This window comes from Sapajus apella, unplaced genomic scaffold (genome assembly GCF_009761245.1).
Source record: "Sapajus apella isolate SASKATOON/1434 unplaced genomic scaffold, GSC_monkey_1.0 scaffold16, whole genome shotgun sequence".
NCBI lineage: Eukaryota > Metazoa > Chordata > Mammalia > Primates > Cebidae > Sapajus > Sapajus apella.
In genome coordinates, this window is record NW_022436956.1 from 19,385,573 (window position 1) to 19,393,787 (window position 8,215).

The 8,215-nt window shown below is 50.8% G+C and overlaps 1 long non-coding RNA gene across 2 annotated transcripts; it reads left to right on the forward strand.

The window, feature by feature from the left end:
* Window positions 1-4,204: 4,204 nt before the first annotated feature.
* LOC116556247 lies at window positions 4,205-6,727 on the forward strand. 2 transcript variants are annotated; one of them, XR_004270902.1, is made up of 3 exons: window positions 4,205-4,954; window positions 5,129-5,361; window positions 6,095-6,727. It is a non-coding gene; the product is annotated as an uncharacterized LOC116556247 (long non-coding RNA). The 2 variants fall into 2 exon arrangements; XR_004270901.1 differs by lacking the exon at window positions 4,205-4,954 and having other exon boundaries at window positions 4,963-5,361.
* Window positions 6,728-8,215: the final 1,488 nt, after the last annotated feature.

The following is an 8,215-nucleotide window of genomic DNA, read 5'->3' on the forward strand; positions in this document are numbered from 1 at the left end:
AAGGAGCCAACACATAGGTGCAAGGCACCCCATGCAGCAACTGGCACATAGTCAGCCCTCAGCAAATGTCAGCTTTTGTTAAATTAACTCTTTAACATCTATACATCTAATATTCTCCTATTCCGTTGAAGGGAGAAGAAAAGGAGACACAGGTTAATATCTTAACAGGAGAGTTTGAGATTAAACCCAGAGAACTTCCAGACAGGAAGGGCTGTAAAATGCCCATAAAGGCTATTAAAGAAGACGACAGAACTCTGGATAAACTTAGGCTCAGGACAGATTCCTTGTGGTGTCTGAGACAGGGCTGATGCAGCTCTTCCTGGAGACAGGGGACCCACCCCAGTCATCAGGGTGGGTCATTTCTGCATTGGGTGGCCTGAGCCCTCCCTCCCCTGCCCCCATGGAGATGAGAGCTGCGCTGTGAAGGAAAAGGCTCCTCATTTCAATGGTTGGGCAGCCCAGGTTAACATTAACAGAGCCCTCCAGGAGAAAGTACCCAGAGGACAAGCACTGAAAAATATGCTTGAAGGGCCAGCCGAGTGGTCAGGATTACAACGTGATGCCCAGCTTTGGGTCAGTAGTTGGGGGTGGGTGGTATTAGTCATCTCTTCAGACCTCAGCTCCATTATTTTTGCCGGAAATGTGAGAACAGCTCTCACTAATAACGTGTGGAATCACTTCCAACTATTTGCCTTTCAAGTCAGCCTCCTCAGGTCGGGTGACATATCTCGTTTAACAGGGGGTGCCATTAGAGAGAAGATTTAACGTGTGGCTAAAAGCATTTGTAGCGAGAGCTGTGGGTGGGTTCCTTTTTAAGCTTCTGTGGCTGGTAACTTGCGTCTCTTCGCTCCTTGCTGTTGGGTTTTGTTATTGAAGCCTTTTTCTTTCCTGAAGGAGGTTGGTCATTAACTCTCCCCTTCCCAGAGGATCCCCTGACATGAGCAGGGCAGGTCAAGAGCTGAATTAGAAATCTTTCCTGTGCCAGTCAGAGGCTGCATGAAGCTTAGCAGGCTGGCATAATTATTCAAAGCTTCTTGCTATCCTCGTACCAGTGCCCCTCCTGCTCAGGTGACCTGGTGTCTTTTGATATTGATGTCTTATAGCAATAAGCTTAGCCTTGAAAACAGAACCACAGACTTACCAGCCCACGGAATCTATCTACCAACAATATGAGTCCTGCCTTTTCTCATGCCTTGAGAGGGCCAACAGCCATACTGGGACCAGTAGAAAGAAGAGGGCTGAGAATCTGGAAGAAGAACTTGTTATTTTACTAAAACCTCCTTTCTTGACATTTATCCCTGAAAGCTGGGACCATTTAAGGCCCTGATGAGCTTCTGAAATCTCTCCTAGAGCAATCTTCCCAGCTCCCAAAGTCTTAACCTCTCTGAGCCTTGGATTCTTTATCTGAACACAGACAGAATAACAGCTACCTATCAAATGAAAAGCTATAGTTAGAAGCACTGAGCACAGGGCTTTGCGCATGGGAGGGGCTCAATAAACACATATCACTACATCTTTTTTGGTTACAAGTTACAAGTCATAGGAAATCTAGCCAAAGTGCCTAAGTAGAGGGGATTTATTGGATTGTATAATTAACAAATCCAGAGGTAGGCCTGGCTTGAGGAATCTAGCTGGTGGCTTGGGAAATTCTCTCCAGGGTCAAGTTCACCTCTGGCCAACCCCTGACTGGGCTTCCTACGTCCTGAATCCAGGTCATTCAAGGCTTAGTGGCAGCAAGATGGCAACAGCTATTTCAGTCCCAAGTCAACAGAAAAAAGGCTGCTCTTCCCCTACCTCACCCACCAACAATTCACCTAAGTCCTAAGCCAGACACTTACTGGGCAAGTCTGGTTATGGACTTATCCCTGAGCCAATTGCCAAACCTTAGGCCTTGGAATGTGATGACTGGGTTTACCCCTGAATCTCAAACTCCACCTGAAGGAGAAGAATGAGGGAGGGGGCCTCACCAAACTCAAGCTGAGAGTTGCATGGAAGAAATAGCTAAAAAAAAAAAAAAAAAAAAAAGGTATAGTGTCACTGTCAAAAAAGTGGCCAGGGAGGATGTTGGGGTGCCCAAACATAGAAATATCCCCTGCAAATAATAATTTCCCTTCCTACCCCATGTGTAAGATACGGGTTATTTGAGAGTATTGTTTAATAAAGATATATCAAAACTTTTCAGCAAAGTGCCCTCTTCCTCATATATTAGTAATATATTGATTACACCCATTATAGCACTTTTCTCAATCTGACTTCTATTAGTTACTTACTATAAGGCTCTGCCACCTCCATTGCAAATAAGCTCCTGGTGGTCAAATACAGGGTTATTTTTCTCCTCACCCCATGGAGCACAAAGCACACAGTGAGAAATCTGGGTGCTTCCCAACCCACACTGGCTCCCTTTATCCAGTTCAGCTCTGTTCTTCCCTTTTCTTCCCCTGACCACTTGGTCTACTTGGGATTAGACTGGGAGGGACTAGTGGATTCCATGAAGTCGAAGGTCAGAGGTTCCCCAACTCACCCTCTCTCTTGCTGGCATCTGCCTCTGTTATAGCTTCTCACATGTTGTACCTTGGGTTGTTTTTCTGGTTTCCCACCAAGAAGTCATCTCTGAAAGTGAGTAGGGCCTTACCTTTTCACTTCTGTTTCCTTGGTGCCTAGAACAGTGTCTGGCTCCAAGAAAGCACCCAATTAAGTGGTATAACCACTATGAGTGATTCTCACTCATAATTGCCCCTCATATTCTCAAAGAAGAGCCTCATCTATCAAGGCTACTGAAAGGGAAGGTACTCAGCTCAGGGTGAAGGTGAGGGATTCGAAATCTAGAGGGCTAGATGCAGAATACATAAATAGAGAGTGGACTGTAAAGCTCACTGTTGTTCCTTGCTTTTTATCAAGACAGAGAAGATGCAGAGACAGGATAGGTAGCCTGACAGGCTATAGGGAGCAGACTGAGTTACTAGAGCAGGGGGCCTTCAGCTTGACACGGTGTGCAGTTGGTACCCATGGGGAAGGGGGAGATGAACAATTAGTGGGGGGCTAGCAGCAGAGACCCTCAAAGGCAGAAAAGCAATACAGATGTGGCTCTGAATAAGTAGCCTGGCAAAGCATGATCTCAGTAGTGTCCTGAAGCCAAGAGGAACAGGCTTCACTCCCTGGGATGTGGGTGGGAAAGGGCCTGAGAGGAGGCTGGTACCTCGGTCAGATGGAACTGGAGCTCAGGGGGTTGGAGTGCTAATTAGGAAACCAAGGCAGAGTCCCAGCACTAGGAATGGAACCACTTTAGTGGCGATCCAGGGGAGGGTGTTTGCCACAAACGTACTGGATCCTGAATCTGTGAGCAGACATCTGAGTACAGCACTTCCCCTACCAGTAAGAGGGAGGTGCTAGTGCCCTCCTAGCCCCATTAGGGCAGGTTCCCTAGCTAGGTGGGGCTGAGCTTGTAGAAAAAAGCCCTGCAGGGCTGGGCAAGCCAGGACTGATGGCTGGGCCAGGTGAGAAAGATTTCCTGCTGGATTTGCAGACTGAATATGTGTCTGGGGCCAGGGGCTGAGCTGGGGCCAGGGGCTGAGCTGGGGCCAGGCGCTGAGCTGCCGCCAGCACCATCTGACCTCAAGGATCCCCCTAGTCAACAAGCAGCAAGAATAGGAGACTCCAGAGGCTCCCTCAGCTTTAGAGAAAGCTCTGCAAACAAAACTCAGTTTTTAGGGGTTAATCTTCAGCCCTAGGAGAAGGCAGTGGGCCTCCTCTGAAGGGCCGAGCCAGCAAATGGGCTGAGACTAAAGGAAAGGCCCAAGGCTGCAGGCCTGAGATTAGTTTGGCAGCAGCTCCAAAGAGCAGCCCTTCAATCTCAGGGATTGAGCCCTCAAAAGCACTGGCTGCCTCCCACCAGCCCTGCTAATGGGGCTGAGCTGTTGGAGACATGACCTCTGTCCACCCACCTGATGATCTGCTGCTCTGAATCTCACTCCCCCAGCACCCAGGAGGACCAAGGACGCTGTCTAGCTTATGTGCACCGTGGCCTTGCATGTTTTCAGCACCTACTATGCGCGCAGCATCGCCGCACCTCCCCATCCCCCTGCCTGCTGTTACTCTCACCAGCATGCCGAGTCAACCCGTGGACTAATTAGTGATTAGGGCTACAGTATGTATGCATGGTGGGGTGCAGAGAGTGGGGTGGCCAGCGGGTGACGGTGAGGGGAGAAGAGAACAGGAGAGAGGAGGCTGTGGTCTGACCTTCCTCCAAAAAGCCCGGAATCCCTGAGTCTGTCTCTGGCAGCTGTGGAACAGAGGGAGCATGGGATCTGAACCGTGCCGCCATCTGGGAGATCACACACACAACCAAACCCCGGAAGGAAACTCGAGCTGAAATACACCGTCTGCTAAGGAGCCGGACTGGGCACTGGTTTCTCTTCGTTCTGAATTTCTAGAAAGGGAAAGCTCTCCCTTTCCAGGCGGCGTCTACCACCCCTTCCCACCGCCGCCCCTCCAGCCCACACCCTTTCCTCTCCTAAACCCCCTGTGAGGACCCTCAGCAAACTTCCGCAAGGCCTGACGAGCCCCGGGTGCGGGGTGGTGTGGACGCAGATCTTTCGGTCCAAAGGGAAGGCTGCGGGGGCGTGGGCGTGGAGGTGCGAGGAGCGCGCAGCCTCCGCCTGCCTGGCTGTCTCCGCGGACCCCGCCGAGGGTGGGAGAGAAGCTCTGGGAAAAGGAAGGGGAGAAGGAGCCCGAGCGGGAGGCGAGTGAGCGTTTGTTTTGCTCCTCCCAAAGAGGGGGGCGGCTCCGCTGTGCTCCTGACAACCCGGCCGCTGCCGCTGCCGCCCTGGCACCGCTCCCCGGGACCCGTTGGCGCTGACACTGATGACCGGCGGCGGGGCGCGGGGAGAGGGGCGCGCAGGACACCGGCCGCCGGCTCTCGGGCCCGCGCCTGTCGCCGGCTTTCGCTGCTTCCGCGGTAATGACACTCGGCGGAGCGGCCGCCATCTCTTCTGGTACCTTCACTGGAGGAGGGAGGGAAGGGGAGAGCCCTCTGTCCACCCACGCCCTGCCCTGGCGCTGGTCCAGGCCGCCAGCTGCTCTCGCTCTGGCCCGAGCTCAGCCGAGCAGCTGCCTTCTTCTGACCTCCTAGACCCTCCTTCAGCCGCGAGAAGAGAAGCTCTGGCGACCTCCGGCCTTCCCTGGGGGTCTGCGCAGGCCCCTACCCCAACCCGCCCAGGGAAGAGGCGTGAAGGGGTCGGCCGTGATGCAGAGGCGGGAAACTCAGGTGGGATGCGAGGGTGGAGAACGCGACGCAGGGAGGCGGGGTGGACCCCCAGCGTACTCCAGTAGCCGGCAGGAGCTAAACCCCAGCCTGCAAGCCAGGTATCCCTGCGGACCACGAGGTGCCACCCAGCCCTGGTCACAGAAAAGACCGAGACTCTCAAAACGGAAGGCCCCCACCCCCCATGCCAGGCGCCCAGCCTGCTCAGCCGAGCCCCAAGACGCAGGTTAACCCTGCCCCAGCTTCTCCCCTTGGCTTTGGACAAGCCCCTCTTCTCTTCCCCAATGAGAACCACCGCTCACATTCTGAGGGCTTGCCTCCTTGGTGCTCAGAGCTCCCAGGATGAGTGATCCTCTGCCAGGGGTCCTTAGCTACCTGCTTTGGACAAGGATGGACAGATGTTTTCTCAAGCTTGCCTAGAGCACAGCTTCTAAACAGATGAGCTCTCCCCATGTTCCCGGCAGACTGTCTGGCCTAAGCTCCTTTGAGGAAATAAAGATGACCATAGCCAAGCTGCCCTGCTCTGCAGGAAGGACCCTGGGTGCCCCATCCTCAGCTCCCCATCTGCAACTCCCCTGCCTTGTGCTAGAGATCAGCATATCCATCCAGCAACTCCTCTGCCCCAGACTTACGTGATCACTCCAGTCCACACTGACTCTCCTACCCACCAGAACTGTGCACTTAAAATCTGCTGCACACAATCCCATACTTGCTTGAGTCTGGCTTTGTTCTCCAATAGTTTCAAATGCCTATGTTTGACTCCCCCCACCAGCCCCACAGAGATAAGGTCATCACAAGCAGTAACTACTGCTTTGCTTGTTTTGATTCCCACAGAGCCAAGCACAGACTGATGTGGCATAAGTGCTCGACAAACACCCATGGACTTGGCTAATGGATGGACTTGGAGGGGACACTGCCCGATCAGATGAGAAAGGTGGCCTTACTCGCATCTGTCCTACCAAGAGGAACCTAAGGTCCTACTGCCTGGGGGTGTCTCAAAAATCAGCAGAATCCAGTTCTCCCCCCACCATCCATCATTCCTTGCCTCCAGCCCCCTTGGCCATCTGGATCCCCGTGGGTTTGGAGAGGCCGATGCTTGTGGCTCTTACCAACATCAATTTGCAGTCGCCAGGATACAACTTCACCCTATGCTGCGTTCATAAATTAATCTCCTGGGATTAGATTCTGTGTTTTAGTAACACTCCTGAGGCATTGTATTTACACATTAATAATAAAAGAAAAAAAGTGAGACAAGTTCTGACAACTTTCAATAACATTCAGAAATAAAGTGTGAGGCGCGGAAGTGTCCAAAGTTAATTAAAACCATTTGGTGCTGACGGGGGCTGGGGGTGTTGCCTGCCAAGCTCCGACAGGTGCTATTTCTGAAATGCAATTTCCCTGTCTATAATGTACCTGATGCCTGCAGAAAAGGAGAAACTGAAATAAACTGAACTGGCAGCATGAGCTCGAACTTTCTCTTGTTTTGTTTTGCAGTGCTGTGGACACTGCCAGAATTTGTCAAAGGTCCTAGGAAGAAAAAGCCCTTGCACCCCTCTCCTCAGTGAGCAGATGGTGTGTTTGGACTGTTCACATTTGCTCCTCATAGGTGGGGTCCTGAAGAAAGTTAAGGGGCACTCCGTTCCTTGGGGATGGGACAGTAGCTCACCTTTTTACTAATAGCCATAAGGGAGTGTCAGACATTTACCTGACTAGAATTTCATCTCCATGCTCAGAAGGGGAACAGCTCCAGAACTAAGAGAGGGAGCCTCTGGCAGACCCCAAAAGACAGCATATGGAGTGAAGCTGGGCTTCCCTGCCCAATCACTAGTATCGCTTATTATACAAATACCTTTATTTTAAGCCTGCAGATGCTTGTGAATTTGTGCATTTTCTTCATTTTCATTTTAGTTTTTCTCAATTTTAGAATAGCCTTTCTCTAGATAACTCAAGGAAGCTGGAGAAGGAATTCCCTTTGTTTCTGTCTTGAGCCCAAATGGACCATTGAGTGTCAGGAATGACCGGGATAAAGGGATAAACTCAGAAGGAATGCTTTTGTTTCGTTTTATTGTGTTTTGTTTTGAAATGGAGCCTCTCTTGTTGCCCAGGCTGTAGTGCAGTGGCACGATCTCAGCTCACTGCAACCTCCACCTCCCGGGTTCAAGTGATTCTCCTCAGCCTCTCAAGTAGATGGGATTACAGGCACGTGCCACCACACCCGGCTAATTTTGCATTTTTAGTAGAGATGGGGTTTCACCATATTGGTCAGGCTGGTCTCGAACTCCTGACCTCTGATCCACCTGCTTTGGCCTCCCAAAGTGCTGGGATTACAGGCATAAGCCACTGCGCCTGGCCAGAAGGAATGTTTTGGGTGCTACACGTGCAGCCCCTCACAACTGTATCTTCTCAGAGCTCTTTTCACATTCCTGAGTGCTTTGTGTTTTGCTTATTTAAGGGACAAATGAATCTCTTCCCACTCCATGGGATTTCCCTTGATTTTTATATTGGGAGTAAAGAGATGAAGCATGAGACTTCTCAGCTGCATCCCAAACTGCATCTAATCCCAGCACATCTCTCTCAATCTTTGATTACGTCTGTTCATCTAAAAGAGAGACACAGGGGAAAAATGGAAATGGGACTTTGGAAGGAGAATGACCATCCTCATTCCCATCACAGCCTAAGATTTCCTGTCTGACTAAGATTTTCAGTAGATGGCCCTAGGTCTAGTTTCCCACTTTGGACCTGTTGCCTTTGGCTCCAATAGAGGACTTCCAAGTAACTAGGAAGATTTCACCTCTCTTTTGAAACATAATGGACACGTGCATTTCATCAGGATGAGAGGTATGCCTGGCTAGATTCAATCTTTATTTTCCTAAAATAAAGATTAGGACAATAGGAAAGATTAGGGAAAACAAACATTGGGAAAAGATTTAGGAAAATAAAGATTGAATTTAGCCA